We start from the raw sequence: 19,929 nt of genomic DNA, 5'->3' as shown, positions 1-19,929 counted from the left end.
ATTAATCTTCAGTTTACTTCTGTTAAAAAAGGGGAGAAATTAAGATATAGAGTAACCTTGTCACAGAAATAAACATTGATAAAAATAAGGTCTCAAGGCTCCCAATTTTCCAACAAACTGGTATTTATCTATCCCAGATTGTATTTGTGTCATTCCAAGCCTAGAATCTTGAGTTCAATTCTGCAAATAGTTCTATTAGATACAATATCTGGAAAAAATTTCATCAGATTTTAATCAAATTTGGTACTCTGACTTTTATAAATATTCAGTAGTTTAACAGTATTCACTATCCCATTTCAATTCAATGTATACATTGTTGATTGTATTCAGTAATTTAAGACATCCAAATGGACTGTTTAAGTTTTTTAAAATTAATTTTGAAAAACTGGCTTGGTCTTCAAGTATATATTAAAAGACAAAGATGGTAATGACATTGGAACCAAGTTTTGGTATGACTGTGGCCTTCATAAATTTGGAACACTCTTTAATTAGTACCTATGAAATTTACTCTGTGAAACTTTCTTCCTTTATCAATGCCCAATGAGGCAATTATCATTGGAAAATCAGAAAGTTCTTATTGCTGAAAAAGAAAGCAAAGGTTTAGTATTTGTGTGTATGATGTACTAATGAAAAATGGTATCCAGGAAATAGTACTTTGGAAGTTAGAAATTAATCTAGCCTAATAATGAATATAGATATATATTCACCATATATATATATATATATATATATATATATATATATATATATGTATATGTATACATATACACACACATATATTCACCATATATACATACATGTATTCATTATATATATATATATATATACATACACGTTTGTATGTATGTATATATGTTTATGTATGTATTAGAGAACTAGCAATACAAAAGTCATTTTGAAGTCTTTGTTGTCTTAACAATACTAAAAATACAAAATATAGCACTGTAAAAAATTAAAAATCCATACTCGATATTAACTTTAACAGTTTCAATGTACATCTCAAATTAGTGGATTTTCACTTTATGTGGCAAATGTCTTGCATCTGTAAATGATGTTTCCATGTATCAATTATAATACAGTTTTCATTAAAAATTTTTTTTCCTTGATACTAAATATGAAAAACCTACACAAAAATGTATTTATTCAGTTAAATAGAAATAACTATCTAATTAAATCTAAAGGACTCAATAAAATTGGGAATTCTTTTGTTTTACTAAAATCAAAATCAAAATCAAATTGATAAATAAATGTTATTCTACTCAAAGACTCATGAAAGGGAAAAAAAACAACAGTAATTCAGTTTTATTTCTTACCAGTACCATATGCTACTCATAGATCTTTAAGTATATGTGTTGATTCCTTTCTTCATTCCCTCTAATAAGAATTTTGTCATATATATATATATATATATATATATATATATATATATATATACACATACATATATTGCACAGTGGAACGGCAGGCTCAATGTTGCTAAATTTTCTTCCTACATTTTTCAATGAAATAAATCTCAAGGAACGGTTATAGTTAAAGAGGATTTAAAAATAATATGTATGGATTTAAATTACCTAACTGTATTCTACTTTAAGGGTAATATTTCAGTCTTACATCTCAGGTCAAAATTAAGATAGCATAACACATTAAAAACTGACTCCTCCCTCTGTGCTTGGCACTCAAGCCTTTGAATAGATTCTAGTTGATAGTAACCATATGTGGTCCAGGAAATGTAGAAGGGGCAGGCTAGCCAAAGAATCTTTATGGATGGCAATCTGCCCACACACTAACTACCTCTGCTCTGTGGTTCCTGGGGAACATGGCAAAAACAGTTTAATTACTAAGTATAAAGATTGAAAAAAAAATCAAAATGGTATCAATCCACAGCTTGATATTTTGAAGTGGCAATGTGGTTCTCCTACAAACTTTTTTTTTTTTTTTAATGTTGTAGCCCTCCCATTTTCTGAATCATTCCACAGAATAGAAGACTATATAAGTGAAAACCTAAAGTACGCTTAATTTTTAAAATCATCTTCTAAATTATATGCCAAAGAAAGGAACTAGTATATCAACATTTCCAACAAAACTTATTAACATGCAAACACATGCATATATTAAAATCTCTTACCTTCTTCCAGGAAAATTTCTTAATTTCTGAGGTACATTTGTTCAATCCAGCTGGTTATTTTAAGTACCTGGACACTTTAAGTACCCTATAAATATAAACAAGTTCCTTTTTAGAATTCAATATAAATCAAAGAGTTAGCAATCGATTAATAGGTACTCCACTAAATTAACTACTTCCAACAACCTCAATACCTTGCTTAAGAAAACTGTAGTGCAGGAAGGAAAAAGGTATTAAGGGAGGCAGACACTGAATTGACAAGCATTTCACTCTGGCTCCTTCAAACAAATTACAGTTGGTAATCACTAATTGGATTTGAGGAACTTTGAAATAATTCATTATTTAGGCTCTGACTCTGCTAAAGAATAACTGATTTATTTAAGAATTAGTTGAAACTCTAACACGCTCTATTGATTTGTCCATAATGCTATGATGTCATTAACATTTTTCACTACTGATGATGAAAGGCTCACACTGACAACCCAGCTAAGCAGTAATTTCATGGCACTGCTAGCAAGTAACTGGATTTCACTTTCACAAAAGCTTTTTTTTTTTACTTCTCCTGAGTAAATAAAATATACCATAAGTGAAAAGTAAATAGAAATTTTGAATACCTGAATCTTTTCAAATACAAAATCAAAATCATGCTTTGAATATTTTTGTTTTACTAAAATAGATGCTTTGTAACATTAATTATACACTATTTCATATTTGAATACATAGTTAAAATAATTCAGAAAACAAAATAAAGACAACTCAGATCTAGGCCAAAGATTTAATATTATCTCATATGGGAAAAAAATTTAGGTGAAAACAAAAATAAAGTATGCCTTGGAGATTCATTAGCTAAGCATTAACCTTATTAAATAATATGAATCTTATTCAAGTCAATAAAAATAGAGTAATACAGATTCTGAACTAGCATTTCTCTCATATTTCTAACCCTATTTTTACTGACATTTTTGAGAAATATAGGCTATTACATATTACAATATCTTTGAGAAATGTAGACTATATTATCCTATATGCATTTATACAATATGCCTTTGTTGGATCCCTTACTATGTAAAGGATTAGAGATAACTTAAATAATTGATTTAAGCAAAACATTTATGCTAGGTGCATAGGTAAATAAACAGATAATCTATTACCCCAAGCATATATGCAAACATTGAACTCCAGTCAATGACACATTCAATATTCCTTGGATGCATACATCACAAGATGGTGAAATCATTTTACGGCAGTTACAAGGTGGAAAACAAGATCTTCTGTGGGATAGGAGTCAAGTAACTTAGAGACTAATGTTTTTGAAGACTCATCTACATGGGATATTGACATTACTATATTACAATACAAGAATGGAGTTGGAAAGAGCAATAATAAGCTAAAACTAAAATCTTAATGGAAGAGGGGAAGTGACTAGAAATTGGTGGAATACTTCTATAAAGAGGAATAACAGGTGTTATTTACTAATGCCATGAAATCATAGCTAGGAGGATTTTAGGAAGAAGGAAGGAAACTGCTTTGTAAGTGGCATTGAAGAGCAAAGAGAACATTGCCCTGCCCATCTCCAATCTTAGTGATTCAAGTGGTGCGGTAGGGAATAGCCATCTCTTGAAAGCTAGCACAAGAAGTAGGACCAACAGAGAACAACCAGGCTTCATTCAGAGAGAAGACAATCGGAAAATACATGAAGTGGTTGAAAATGAAGGGGCTTTGCTGGTGAGTTCCACAACATTGTGAAAGGGTGTCAGGAGACAGAGAGAATTAGAGGATGACATTTGGAAATGTAAGAATCAGGAATGACCTCGAAGTTCTGGGTACTTTTTTTGGTCCTTGACATAAAATGAGGAAGTGAGCATGATGAGTCCAATTCTGATTTTTCCAGAGACATAATGTAAGGTCCCGTCTGGAGTGTTTAGGGGTTCAGGATATCCACTAGACTCTTGATGATACTGCTCTCTGACCCAGCAAAGGATGTGTGAATTCCTCTTGACTTCTGATGGATACCTGTAGGCTAACATGTGGGCTGTTTGTTTGTTTGTTTGTTTTCCCTCCATCAGCGGTGGCCTGTAGATGAGGAACGTACTCCGTGTGTGAGCTTCCTTTTGTCTTACCAGAGGCATCCTATAGCCAGTCTATAGGTCAATTCACACTAAGCGCATTTCCAATCTCATGAGCCCTGCTGATGGTGGCCTCACTCCTGGAATGTTTCTAAATCTTCTGCATATGTAGACCTAAGGGCCTTCAGAGGAGTTATCAGAATACTTCAGCATTCTGATTTCCTCTTGACTTCCACTACAGGAAACCTCAAGAAAGGGAAGCGTTGTTCCAAACCTAAGGGCCTCCATTTTTTATATATTTGAATTTTTTCTCATTCTGATATTATGAGTGTTCTAATTATGTCATAAAGAGCTTCATAAACTTTCACTGGTCTGATTGTTCATACCTGATGTAGATACTTATTATTAATTCAGTAAATGTTTATAAGTTACTATGTACCAGGAACTATTTTAGGCAGCAGTGACAAGTAATTGAAGTGCCTGGCTTTAGGGTACTTGAACTTTATACAAACAATAAAACAAATCATATACAAATTTGTAAGATAAGGTCAAGCAATGGTAAATGCTATAAAATAAAAGGATAGAAGGTGGCTGGGTAATAATTTGCTTGTAATGGTCAGGGAAGTTCTTTCTGAGTTGGGGACATTTTACCTGATCTCTGAAGAAAGAAACCATTTGGATATCATGGGAAAGAATATTCAAGACCAAAGGAGCAATAAATACAAGCTCCAAGGCAAGATCATGCATAGATTGTTCCAGAAATAGCAATATAGTCAGTGAGTAATGAGTGAGAGAGGAGTGATGGGAGGAAGATGGAAAGGCAAAATATGATTGTTACTATATACAAATTAGAACTGATGAACAAATGTACTACAAACATTGGTAAAATCTATGCCATGAGCATAACTTCCTAGTTGACAAGAGTACATTGGTCAAATGAAAATATTGTGAAAAACAAACAAACAGCAAATGGCTATGGATAATATGATTAAAAGAGCTTACTTACACAATGGAAATTTCACAACTTTACTTATCTGACTACATGGCACCATCATGTTGGTCAAAACAATTTATTCTAACACATGGAATATATTTTTTTAATTCAATGGTTACAACTACAATTAAAATCTACTTGTTTGAGCAAATGAAAATATGCATCTTCTCTGATAATGTAGAAAATATTCTGGCACACGATTTTTTACTCCCATCTTTGGGAAGATTATATGTGCCAAGTAGGCACCTGCAGATACGAAATATCTGATCCAACCTGACAGCTCTTTTTTTCAATTCACACCATACAATTTTTCAACAACAAAAAAATCTGTCGAAAGAGGTTCCATTAGTGTCAGATAATGATTCCTCACCAGCATACTTTTAACTGTTCTAAAATGATAGTAAGCAATGAAACTTAAATGAGAAAGTCCTATTGCAGATGAATTGTAGTTCTTTATCTATTTCTTTTCTTTGATCCTACTATTCTCTTGGAAACTCTAAAGGAGTTGTGACTTTGACAAATCTGCTAGTTCTTACTGGGATGTACTAAGAAGAAATATAAAATTCTACTCTCTGCTGTACCTGTTTTCATTAAGCAATGATTTATTAGGAGTTAGATGAATTAAAACTTACACTGGTCATTTTCTTTAAAAAATAACATAGCAAATTCATTAGAAAGACTTAAAACTGTCATTAATACTTCTAGAAAATTTCATTACAAATTTAAAATCAATCTCTCTCTCTCTTCTCTCTGCCCTGTTTTCCCCCATTCCTCCCCATCTGTCCTTTTCTCTGTTTCTCATGAGAGAATGGGAAGATGAGGTAATTTGGGAAATGGGTATGAATAAATTAAACACTAATCAATTGAAGTTTAATTTATGATGCAAAATTTCAAGTGATTTTGATTGGAATTAGTAGATGTATTATATTTCAAATGACTTGAAGATATGTGCTGTGCTGATTATTTAAATTTTACTAAAGTGTGAAAATTTAGGTAGCTTCAAACAGTCTCATGTTTAATTATAAATTTCCACATATTATTTATTAAAAAATTTAGAAATATGTATCAAACATATCCAATATGTCAGATAATATTTTAGGTACAAAATTAAAATGGGCATGCAGCTAAAAGACAACCTCTGGGAAACAGGGACTTGCTTTTTATTCTCCACTATATCCCCTGTGAATAGAACAATGCCTGTCAGAGAGTAGCCTTTAAGTATATATAATAAGTATATATTTTAAGTAAATGTATGTACATGAATGAATATGTATTTGAGTAAATGAATAAATATGCTCCCATCTCCTTTCCTTTATTTTACAGAGAGAGCCAGACAACTATTTTAGTGATTGCAGTACAATATGATAAATACGATAACGGTTATATATACCGTTATATATAACGGTATATATATAGAGGATAGAGGTAAGAATCGAAATCAGACTTCATGGATGTTCAAGGTAAGGATAGAGGTAAGAATCGAAATCAGACTTCATGGATGTTCAAGGTTCCAAATCATGAACAGAAGATTAAAGGTGCATATTCAAGATTCAGAGTACACACATCTGGGGCTGATCTATCTTTAGGCACTGTAACGAACTACCCAGGTAATACACATACACTTTTCCAGGTCCAGAAAAATATTTAGTTGTGAAAAATTAAATGTCTTGTAGAGCATGATATTTCTGCAAATCAGAAATTAAGAAATATTTACATGAATGCCTATTAAATTTAACCTCTCAACCTTATTATTAAATTGAAAGATTTTTATAGTTAAGAATCTATTATTTGGCAAGTATCCCCAACTATGCATTATTAGAAAAAAAATTATTAGAAAGTGATGATGAAATGAAAGGACAAATTTATTAAGTACTTTCAAATTTTTAAAACAAAAAAAAGAAATGCTTAATGTGGGACAAAGGTAGATTTAATATATTTCAAATACTATAAAAACAAAGAATTTACACACGAGGCTTCAAAAGCCTAAAACAGGCCATATCATCCAGTCTTATACTGGTTTGACATAGGCTAAAAATAAATATAATTTGATCAAAATATTTGCATGGAATCTATTCTTTCAGTAAGTAATTTCTAAAACTGCCATTAATCATCTGCAGAGTAAAATAAAGACCTGCAACTTAAAACTTCATCTTTTTTATACTTCAATAAAATGACAAAATTATCCCAATGGTAACAGATCATTCCTAAAGGTTTTTAAAAAACATTATACTGAAAACAATTTTTGCCTTAGAAAATAAACAAATTCTACAAGCGAGTATAGAAATAATCACATACAACTTAAATGCCTGAATTCACTCATATGTTAATAATGCTATCTTGTAAACTTTCATTCACATATATCTCATAACATATGTACATCATTTACATTCATATGCAATTTATAAAATATATATTATTATATACAACACATATGAACATGTATGTGTGCTTACACATCCCACAGGCACACACACCCACATAAACACTTCTTGGAGAATCCTTAGCTGACTTGTACATACTTTTTTATGTTTAATGAGATAAACGTTAAACTTAAATCACCCAACAGCTTAATAAAAAGAACATTTCTGGAATCGTTATTTCCTTCTGAATATACATGATTACCTATTTTAAATACATATAATCCCTTATTCTGAATAGATATGATTCCTTAGAAGGTTTTGACTCTTTTTATTATGTCTTAGTCATAGTTATAAACATTATTGGTACAAACATTTTTGAAACTCCTGATGTTTGTGACATCTCCTAAAGTTATTTGCAATGTGGGTTTATTTTTCCTTTGAAGATGAGGAAATACCCAATCTCTTTGACCACACTGGCCACTTGACTCTAATTAAATTGTGCATTATTATTTATTTTAATTTTTGAGAATATCAGCTGTGCTATACTTTTAAAATACTTATTTTCTCTCGAATTCTAATGATGGTCAACTCAAAAGAATCTAATTTTGAGACTAAAATAGTAGAAATTATAGTGAGAATGAAATTATAGGTCTACAAGTCCTTTCACTTAAGCTATTTGTTTTGTAATTCTTCAAAAACAAAACATTGATTCATAGTCATTTGGAAATAAATCAAATTACTTACTGATTGTCCTCTTCTGTGCTTTAAACATTTTAAAAATAAACTTTTATTTTGTAAATTACCTGTTAAAAAACAGTTTTTTTGTCTTTCTTCTTAAGTTAAATGGAACCATATTCAGATTTACACTTAACTAATAAGTAAAACGTGTTTGTTGAGTGAGTGTGTTCATAATGAGTCAATAGAGATAACCTTTCTTACAAATACAACACTTAACTTTTCTACCCTTCAAGTGTGTCCCATAGCTTCTGAATTTCACTTGAGACCTGGCCTTTGTCTTAAGACATTTTGATAGTCTGATGTCTTTAAAAAACCCTCAGAATTCACTCAGTGAATCTACGTAGTTTTGTAATTAGATAAAGAGGTAAAATTTTAATTAAGAAAAAATTGTTTTATATCTGTGATTTAATTTCTTGGAAACATTAGGGACATAAAAATTAAAGACATATAATGTAACTTGTACATTGCATATTACAAGATAGTATATTTTTTCCCAATGATTTATCTATTTTACCAAAGCAGATAGCTGTTATTGTTGTTTTAGTAATATCAACAAGTCAAATATTCATAAGCAGCATCAGCATTAGCCCTGTTAGAAAAAAAAAGATTATCTAAAAATTTCAAGCAACTAATATGTATTATAGTCAATAATCAGCAGGTCTTAATCACTTAACTACATTCTACGTACTTGCAAGCATTGTCTCTTGTAAAACAAATGTATAAGATTGTATTATTATCAAAATATTTACATCTCTTCCCTACAATTTTCCTCCTTATTAGGAAGATTATACTTCCCACTCCTTTTACTTCCAGGCTGGCAATATAACTTGCTTGGGCAAACAAAATGTGAGTGGAAGTGACATGGGATATTTCTGAGCAGAAGCTGTGGGGGCCACTACAGTTTGGTTCTGCCAATCACTCTTTTTCCTGGGATATGAGCTAATTTTTAAGTCTGGGTACAAAATAATGGGACAGAGCTAAAATTACCATATATATATATATATACATACACACATACACATATATATATATATACATATGTATATATGTACACACACATATATACATATATATGTATAGATATATATTTGTGTGTATATATCTATACATATATATGTATATGTGTGTGTGTGTGTGTATATATATATATATATATATATATATATATATATATATATATATGTATATATGTAATTCTGTGTGGTAGTTTTAGCTCTGTCCCATTATTTTGTATACATATACCAGGGATGCCAAAAAATGTATGTAAGTGGGCACTTTGGTCAACATTGCTTAAGCAGTAGTTCGCCATAATCAAAAGTTTCTGGACACTGCTGGTAACCACTTTGAGCACCTCTTGTAATTGCAGAAGTAAAACGTGACTTGTATTCATCTTTTGTTACTGGTATATATTGAGTATTACCAATTTTAATAGTTTTTTCCTTTCTTAAAATGTGTATACATATTTTGGCACCCTCTGTATAGTGAGTGATATTTTAAAAAGTCCTTATTCTAGCACTATTAATTACCTTAGCATAACTTAGCTTCTGCGGATTGATATAAAATGTGGTGTTTAGAAGTAAAGGATTACAGTAAAAAAAAATCTAAATTATACGATATCAGCTCTAAGGTCAAGCAGTAGGTAGTGAGAAAATTTTTATTGAGGGTGGAAAGAAGGTGACTCATGTAATGCAACAGAAATACATTTGGTAAAACTGTAAACTGTAATAATTCGGAAAGCAGAAAATGTCCTAAATTAGCTGTGGCTTCAAGGCATGATCATGCCTCCATTGGTAATGGCTAGTCTTAAGTACAGTTAACAGGAACAGAGAGACTTGAAATTAAGGGCCTTGAAACATTGAGAGATGTAGCTGTTTCTTATCTCCAAATAGTAAAAGGAAAAAATGGGGAAAGTTTTGAGTCACAAAAGCTAATTACGACTCAGACTCTTAGCAAAGTGCAAACCAAGGGTGTGACTTTCACTCTGTCAAAATTTCTGCACTGAATAAGTTAGGAGCCAATAAATATTTTCCATTGGACAGAATGGCTAAGAGAAAGTAGAATTTAAAAAAAACAAAAACGGTACAAGTCTTCTAGAAGCTCAATAAGCTCCAGGGACCTGACTTTAGAAAGAAAATCATGGGAGTGGTTATTCCTGCAGGGCTGTGAATAAAATAAAATACTATAAGTAAAAAACCTACTATGTTTTGAGAATGTTGCACAGCCTAATAAGCCATCACTCTGGAATGAAAGAGGATGTGAGTGTTCAAGATTTAAAATAAATTTTAGGTTCCTAAATGTCTATTGTCAGTAAAATTAGGCTAAGAAAGCTGCTTATCCTGTAGGGGAGAATATTCTACAGCTAATGCTCTCTTCAGCTAATGCCAAAGAAGGAGAATACTGAGAAAGATCTGCCAGAGGGCAGAGCTAAGAACCTCGGAGAGTAACAGGCTAAACAACGGCTGGCAGGCATCAGACCTGGGGACCAATCAGGAAACTTTCCCCATAACTAGAAAGGAGTCATGCCCATTTTAATTTCAGATTGCTATGATCTACACGGCGACTGCTATGTGCTTCACTTCTTCCTCTTTCTGATTAAAAGTATCTTGCTGTTCCACTCCAGTGTATTATGTATGCTTAGGGGGCGGTTAGGGAGAAGAGAGTCTATAAATGGTTCCTTTAGATCCTAGTGCTCCAGATTAAGAACCTCATCTGGGCTATCATGAGGTTCTAGACTTTGAGTCTGACACAGGGATTAGACGGGACTTTTGTGTGTGTCAGAAAGGGAAGTGAATATTTGTGACCAGACTTTGTTAGGTTGTATTATTGTTGAGATAGGTGCAGTTGCATACTGCTGAGCCAGTTCCTGCAGGAGAATTAGCCCTCCAGGACCACTGACTTCATACATAATCATATGTCTTGCTTTGAGAAACGACTTGTAACTACTACAACTAACATGGGCCACATCTGAGCAGAAGTTTAAAAGCCAGCTTCTGGTTCTGCCTTTGCTCTTTTTTTCAGCTGTGAGATTAGTATGTCTCAGATAGGGTTTGCTTCTTCGTTTTAGAATGTGGAGCAGAGCCCAAACTGTTCCATGGTGGACATCCAGCATGTATAATATATAAATTTTATTATTATAGAGTCACCTAGATATTGAGATTATTTGTTACCATAGTACAACTTAGGGTAGCCTCAATGATTGAACAACACAATAGAAAGTACACAGAAGCAAAAGGTGGAGAGAAAGCAGCCTGTCAGAGAAAATAGTCACTTTTGTTCAGCCAAGCAATGCCTGCTTCAGAAAGGATTTATTTTCTGTCCTGTCATACTACAGAAGGATTTCCAAGGAACTGGGACATGAGACAGAAAGCCATTTTTCTGAATAAAAGTTGTTTTTCTCTGTATATAAAAAGAAGAAAAGAACAATGCAACACTAACAGAAAAAGCAGTTATACTTTTTAAAAATTTCATAATAAATCATTTTTGTTCTATAGAATTAGGAAGAATAAAGAAATAACAAACTAACTGAAAATAATATTATTTGGATAAGTTTTTGTTTGCTGTGAATAATTTTCTAACTCTTCCAGCTCCTGGGATTGGGTCAGTAAGTCATTCATTTCCAAATGGCTAATCAACATTATCAAAAGTATATAGCAAAAGACTCCAAAGCATCATACCAGTGAAATTTAAAGATACATAAATGTAATAGGTAAATTTGTCAACTCATTGCACAAGGAAAATATGCAAGTGTAGACTGTTAGGCTGGAGCAGACATGAACTATTCTCCTCTAGATATTTTTAAATTTTGAAGATTTTGGTTATATTTGTACTGCTGAAGGTACAAAGCCCATGGAGGCAAAATATCAAAGTCTACATACTTCCCATTCTTCTTGGATGACTGACACAATAATAATGGATATAATTTTGAATTATTTTTAAAATACCATCTATAGTAGTTGTCATAAAATCATAGGACAGAAAGAAGTAATGAGAAAGTATATTGTCTCTGTTAAAACCAGTCCTACAGTAATTTATCTCCTTTTTAAACAATTATGTAGCAATCTTTGGTCTAAAGGTTTTCTCACGTTTTATCCTTAATGTGATACAATAATACAAAAAACAGAGGATAATATTGATAAAAGCAATCAACTAATATTCTTGTCATAACTAAGTAAATTTAGAAAATGTTTCAAGTTTATGGTTAAGAATTACTTCAAACATTTTTATGTAAAAACTTATTTTAACTACATTCAAATAGCTTACTCTGATACCTGAATCATAATATTAAGACATTTTGATGCTATTAATTTTTAATTAAAAATTTACCCAATAATCTGATTATTCAATTTAAATATATGCATTGGTTAAATTTATAGAGATTACTCCTTTTTACTTATTTTGTATTACTATTTTTTTCTTTTTGTTTTTATAATTTCAGGTCTTTTTCCTTTAATTTCATTTTCTTGTTTTCTTTTGTTATTTATTTTAAAAGGTACTTCCTGTTTTCAAACCAAAAATATTTTTTTTTACCATCTTCTTATATTTTCTTCATTTTCATTTTAAAGAAATTAACTGAGATAAAATTGTTTGAATTAGAAAGACCACTGCCTTAAGTTTTATGTGTCTTCCTTAATTTTCAGTATCATCGTAACCAAATTAAAACCAAAATAGCACAGATATGAACTATTTGGAAGCAAATCAGTTAATGTTTTTAAATAATAATAATAATTTAAAATCCTTAAACTGAGAAAAGTACTTATTTCACAACATAGAGAATATGGGTACAAACTAAAAATCCACTAACTTATTAACATACAAAAAACGTATTTGGTTTTGCATCATACAAAGTACATTACTACTATATAATATCAGTCTTGAACAAGATAAAAGAGGCGTTCTAAGTCTACACATTAAAAGAATATTTGCAAACATTGAGAGACAGAGAGAATGTTACCATTTCGGAACTCCTGTGAATCTTCTTTCCGATTACTTGCTGCTGATTTTTTCTAAAACAGATTTTTAATCTTCCGGAATCACATTCTTTTACTTTATTTTGAAGCTGTAATCCAGTAGCAGAATTTTTTTTCCAAAACTGCTAGTGGTCAGTAAAATAAAGGACAAGAAGTGGCGGGGTGCCACCCACCATCAAGCTGATTAAACTGCAGGATCTGCAGTTTGTCAAAAACCTTTTTGCTGCTTCACATTTTCTAAAAATGGAAAAGGTGAAGCTTTCACAAGTAGCAGCCTCCAAATAAACCAGTACACCCAGCACAAAGTTCGTGATACCAGCAATTTTTTTTTTTCACACATTAGCAAGTTCTACTATTAGCTAGTACCCATCATGCTAATAGGACATTTCTCCATATTAATATGAGATTCAGCTTTTGGACCCTAAAATCTCTTTCCATCCCTCAGGCTACATGTGTCCCAAAGAAGCATTAGTCACATGAAGCCTAGAGGGAATTTTATACAAAACTTGTGGAAGTAATGTATACATTCTGTCCTTGGAAGTGAAAAAGGCAAAACAAAATTGGGTCACTGATAGTGATTATTAAAAACGGTAAACCTAAGAAAGCACTTTGACTTCCTCCTCTTCATTTCATTTCCTCAGTTTTAACCTTGATTTTCTAGAAATAAGAGTGCAGTGTACAGAAAATTAAATATGGGCTATATGATAGTTATCTATAATATTATGTATTCAGCGAAAGCAGACTCTATCACAATTCATTTATTTTTGCCCCTCATCTTGTCTATGTGTCAAAGGTAATAGGCATATATATATATATATATATATATATATATACACACACATATACACATATATGTATATATGTATATATACATATATATGTATATATACACACATATATACATACACATATATACACATATATGTATATATGTATATATATACATATATATGTATATATATATATTTTGCACAAAGTTTTGTCATAGCATGGTTTTGCTTTTTTAGTTCTAACTTATATCTTAACAAAATTGCTCTTTACCTAAGTATCACTATTTTTTTTTTTCAGTTTAAAAATGTTAAAAACAAATATAATCTTATTATTTGAAAAGTCTTATTCTTCATTGTTCCTGGCATATGCTCTTCCTATTCTAAAACCCGCAGTACATTTCACATTCACTATACTTGACTACTCCTTGTCTCAACATATTTCATCAGTTATTATGGTTGCTGAGTTACCAATAAATTATTTAACTGAAATAAGTGTTCTCTGGTGGACAGCATTTCTTAGGACAAACGCAATGGAAATGCAACTGCATCAGGAAGTCCTGAAACTGCAAAATTGTATTAAAAATTCCTGGTTTCTAAATAAGGATTGAAATAAATAGTATTTGAAAATATATATTTGCCTCTTAAAAATCAAATAATTTAGAAATATTTGCTACATTTTTATACAGTAAAAGAAACACACATAAACAATAAATTAAGCAAAACAACTTGTTTAATCAAATGACTTTTAGGTCATAGCTGAACCTCCCTTTCTTCATCCATTAACATCAATAAGTGACAACTAATTCTTAGGTATTTATAATGAAGTTGTTATGCTTTTAAACACTGGTAGCATTTAAAAAATAAAAATATGAAATTTCCATATTTAGTCCCATGGTTATGTTAGGTATTAAATGTTAATACCGAATTGATAATCATCAACTAATTGTTAATAAAAATTGATTGATCAATATTTTGAAACATAGTTTAAATAAGAAAATCATTAAAATCTCTGTCTTTACCACTTATTGTGTAAATTAAATGATCTCTTTCTTTTTTTATCCAATAAGATATGTAGAATAGATCTGTTGGCATAAAATGACTTCCATGTGCCATTGTATTGCTCAGTACCATTGTTCATATAGCAACCTTTATCACTTCTGTATGTGCATTGTCACTATATGTTTAGGTATGGTCTTGAAAATGTATTGCTTAAATATATTTATGCAAATGATTATTACAAATGTTACACACTCACCAGTTAATACAATAAATATGGCTAAATTAAATTCTAACCTTAATTTAAAGGGACTTCAAGTCTCTGAGTACCACATAGATGCTGATTAGTATGGTGATTTATCATGTATCAGTCACAAAATCCCAGAGTTCAATATAACAGTAGCTGCTGTTACTGGACATTTATTACAATCCAAAGTTTGTTCAAAGCACTTTATACCGATTAGCTATTTTAATTCTGATAATAGTTAAGTTTTTAATTCACTTTACAGGTAATAAAATTGAGGGAAAGAAACTCAATGATAAACATGAAAAATCAGCGACAGATTATTTGACCTAATTGCTAAGATTGATTTCTTAGGCTCTGTGGCCTTTTAACATTACTATTTTCATGAGTATCAGTATTTCATGGGAAAAGAGAAGCTGGATGGGCAGGTAGACCTCAGCGCGCTCAGCTTGAGGTTAGGCCCTCATGAAATGTTTGGTAGTTTTTGTAAAAAAAAAAAGAAAAAAAATCTAATTGGTTTTTCTGAAGTAAGTAAGCTGCATGGGCAACAAGCTAGAATAGGGCAGCAAGTAAAGAAGACGATGTTGAAGACATTCTCCACTAATATAACCAAAGAGATTCCTGAGAATCCCAAAACTTCTTTACCAGTGGTTTGCAGAACACCAAGAATCTCATATGAAACTCATGTGATCAATGAGCCTGGATTGGGGGAAAAAAAAAAAAAAATGTGTACTAACTTTTAACTAAAATTAAGCATTCCTTTCATTTATGAAGGTAGGTAATAAAACACCTGTGACTGTATCACCAAAAGAAATCAGACATTTTCATATCACATTATATTTTTTTCAGAAATCTTAGAATGATATTTTTACTCATCATTACTTTTAAATTGTGAAAAATCCACTAGATCCTCTGAAGAATGCTTTAATTAGAAAAGGCAAGTATTACTAAATCAAAAATATGTTATATTCAATGTTCTTATAATTTTTTTCATTATAATTAGTTTTCCTTGTAATGCTATATACAGTTGACCCTTGAGCAACTCAGAGGTGAGGGGTGCTGAACCCCACACACTCAAAAATCCATATATAACCTTTGATTCTCCAAAACCTTAACTATTAATAGCCTACTGTTGACCAGAGCGTTACTGATAACATAAAAAGTCAATTAACACATATTTTGAATAGTGTATGTATTATATACTGTATTCTTAAAATAAAGTAAAAGAGAAAATAAAGTTTTCTTCAGAAAATTATAAGAGTAACTACATTTACAGTACATATTGCAAAAATATCTGTATATTCATAAACCCATGCAGTTCGAATGTGTATTGCTCCATGGTTAACTGTATTTAATTTTCTGCATTTAAATATATCATTCTAAGAAGTAGTTCGTAGATTCCACCAGACTGCCAAATACATGAAAGCAGTAAATTTCCCTAGTAGATGAACCCAAATCAAGAACCCAGTTGGCAGCAAAGACTTCAATCAAACCACTTCTGTCACCATATCTGACATCATCTCCACCTTTATTCTCTTTCTTGTTTCCTAAGCCTGTGCTATTATTATCATTATAGAATCAATGATGCCTCAACAATATAGCCAAGACCACTTGGTAATGGGTATCATGCCTTTAGTCCTACAATACTTAATAGGAGATATACATTTAAATCTTCTTGCTCACATAAGAAAATGACTTGTTATCTCTAGGTATTACGATATATTTTTTGTCGCCTATAGATTTTGTGCTTAATCTCTCTGTATACAATGAAAATCACATGCTCCTTTCAGTACACTAAAAAGGTTGATACATTTTAGCAGGAATTCCTTACAATTCCTTTAACCAGAACTTTAAAATTGTATTAAATAAATCAAACTTGTTTTTTATTGCTAGTAAAATTGCAAATTTCATGTTGCTCACATAAGATACTTACACTGTGAATATATAGAATTCTTTATAAATAGTCAAAAGGAAATACAGTTCTACTTGCAAAACTAAGCAGTTTAGGTATCTGGTCATTTTCCATAAAAGGGGAGTCTATTACACCCTTTAAAAGTACATTATTTATCGCTTCTCTGCCTTTTGGCTAAGATCAAGTGTAAAAGTACATTATTTATTATGACTTTTCTGTATTTGGATTATTTTATGAACTGGTTTTTGTTTGCTTGTTTGTTTTCTGTATCTTACAAAGTTTTCACATCTCTTTGGGGACTAGAGACCTGGGGAGAGACTGATCCTCCCAGGGCTGGCAGGTTTGTGGAGGCGGGACACGCCTTTTATGGGCAGACATGCAGCTTCCAGGCCACGCCCCAACCTACATCCTTATCTCTCACGTGTAAAGCCAACATTTGCTGTGCTCTACATGAACCCAGGTCCAGACATCGAACAACTGGAGACGATTTCTGTAGCCCACAGCCTGCCGGAATGCTTCTGACTAGCTGATCCTAAACTGCTGGCTCTGCCCCCATGGCTGCGCTGAGGAAACCCCCTGAGAGTCTCTGGCGGAAGGCTCTCCCAACCAAAACTTGATGTTTCTTTTGGGGCCCCGTGAAGTAGGCCATGCCTTTCGTACTAGGGAAACTGGACATTAAACTTTTCTTTCAGTGACATTGACCTATCCTTGTTGGCACTCAGTCACTTTTCTAAATTAAGACCTGGACACAGAGTGGTTATATTTCATAGTAAAAAGATAAACTATGTATAGTTATTTAACTGTGTTGTACAGGATGGAGTGTTGTAATGTAGTCAGAAAGCAGGAGCTTAGAAATCATTTGGGCTCTTTGAATTTACTTGCTGTGTTCCCCTAGTGCAGTTTACTTAATCGCTCTATGCCTCCGTTTCTTTCCTCTGCAAAATGAGTATGAATAGGATTGCCATGAAGGATTATTGTGAAGATTAAATGATAAGGCATATGAAAAGTGTGCACCCCTGGTCTGCTATATGCATAGTAGCTATTAATTCTTGTGAATTTTCTAGCATTAGTCAAATATGTATTTGGATGAATTTTATTCTTCATTCTGGATTTTAGGAATTAGGATACTTGATAATAATAATAACTCTTTGATAATAACACTTGTGATTTCAATCACATTTTTCTAAATTTCAGTTTATCTAGATATAACCAAGAGTTTGGATGTAATCTATGGAGGAGAGCACATAGTTTACAAGGCCAATTCTGATTGATAATTCTAATCTCACCTCCTAATCTTTATCTTTATACTACGGCTATTCTAGCCATGTTATTACACGTTTAAATAAAAAAATATTAATTAATAAAAGCAATTTATTAATTAAAGAGTGTTTTTCCTACTTTTTTTCCTCCTAAGTTATATTTACATGATTTCTGAAACAAGATGGGGCTAATTATCACTAAAATTAAAATGTTGGGATACTAATTAGTAGAAATGCTCCAGAGCCTAAGTAAAGTAACATCTTTCTCCACAGTACAATGGACCAATAATGATAGGACAATAACTTTTCAGACTCATGATCTGGGATCAAAGTGCTTGGGTTTAAATCATTGCTCTGTAACTACCTAGTTGTGCCACCTTAGTTTAATTATGTATAAAATGTGGATGGTAATACTAACTCCTAGTGTTATGACAATAAATGAGTTAACACTTGTAAAACAAATTCCTGTCAAAAATAGACACTTCATAAAATGTTATCTCACCATCATCATCCTTATCACTTGTATTTTAATTATATTCAAGGAAATACACATATTAACGAAGATACAAAAAAAGTTTTTGAGAATTTAAAAAATGAGACGTCACATCAGTCACATTTAAACTCAGAAGGGGCTTTCTGAAAGAATGTATTGGAGAAGAGGGGCTCCTTTCCTAACAATCAGGCAGAGTAACGTAGCATTATGAACATGGCAGAGTTACACTACCTAGATTAGAAACTTGAATATACCATCTTACTCATGGGGCAAACTTTGGCAAATGACTAGAACTTGAGCCTCAGTTTCTGAACCTGTAAAGTGAAGGGAATAATAGTACATTCCTAGTCAGGTTGTAATAAATATTAAACAAATCTTTAAATGGATGTGATGAAATGCTGAATGTAATTAAATGCATAACACATGCTTAATAAGTATTAACAACAAGGCTAAGACTTTTTTTGAAGGCTCTCTGAAGTTTAGCTACCAATATATTGACGTTAAATTAATCGTACATGTTCTTTGTACTGTAATATTTATGTTAATCGGAAACATCAATACTCAAGAGAGATTAAGTCCTTCTTCCAAAGGTGTAATTCACTGTGGTATTGTCGTTAAAGTTTGCTAGTATTCATTTTAACAAGACTCTTATCTACATGTTCTTTTGCCATTAATCACCAGTAATCAAGCATGCCAAGTACGACAAACAGACCACTTTTTCGGCTAAAGCAGAACATGCGTACTGTTTGCTTCTTAAAGAGAAAACGTTTCTCTGATGAAAAGAAATCCCGTCCTTTCCTGAGTGGAAGTTCACAAGGGGTACTTGCAGTATTCAATGAGTAAAAAGAATAAATTTTGGGGTGGGGGGAAGAAGTGGAAAGAAGCCTTTAGAAATAGTACAAATGAAAAATATGCCCATGCTTATGCTAAACATGATCCTTTCTTACAATGAACCTCAGTTCTATAAAAAATGGAGAGCTTATTCTCTGATTATATTCTGTCATAAAT

The 19,929-nt window shown here is 31.7% G+C and overlaps 1 protein-coding gene across 2 annotated transcripts in view; it reads right to left on the bottom strand.

The window, feature by feature from the left end:
* The window catches only part of SEMA3A (semaphorin 3A), a 458,699-nt gene that overhangs the window by 306,668 nt on the left and 132,102 nt on the right, over nt 1–19,929 (bottom strand). For both annotated transcript variants that reach the window (XM_088797782.1, XM_074340665.2), the window contains exon 2: nt 2,126–2,210. The gene's annotated coding sequence lies outside the window, so the exon portion shown is untranslated. The remainder of the gene's footprint in view (nt 1–2,125; nt 2,211–19,929) is intronic.

This window comes from Rhinolophus sinicus, chromosome 4, assembly GCF_057876585.1.
Source record: "Rhinolophus sinicus isolate RSI-liver-muscle chromosome 4, RSI-T2T, whole genome shotgun sequence".
In the NCBI taxonomy this organism is placed as follows: domain Eukaryota; kingdom Metazoa; phylum Chordata; class Mammalia; order Chiroptera; family Rhinolophidae; genus Rhinolophus; species Rhinolophus sinicus.
The sequence above is the reverse complement of the archived record's forward strand: the minus strand, read 5'-3'. Positions and strand labels throughout refer to the sequence as shown.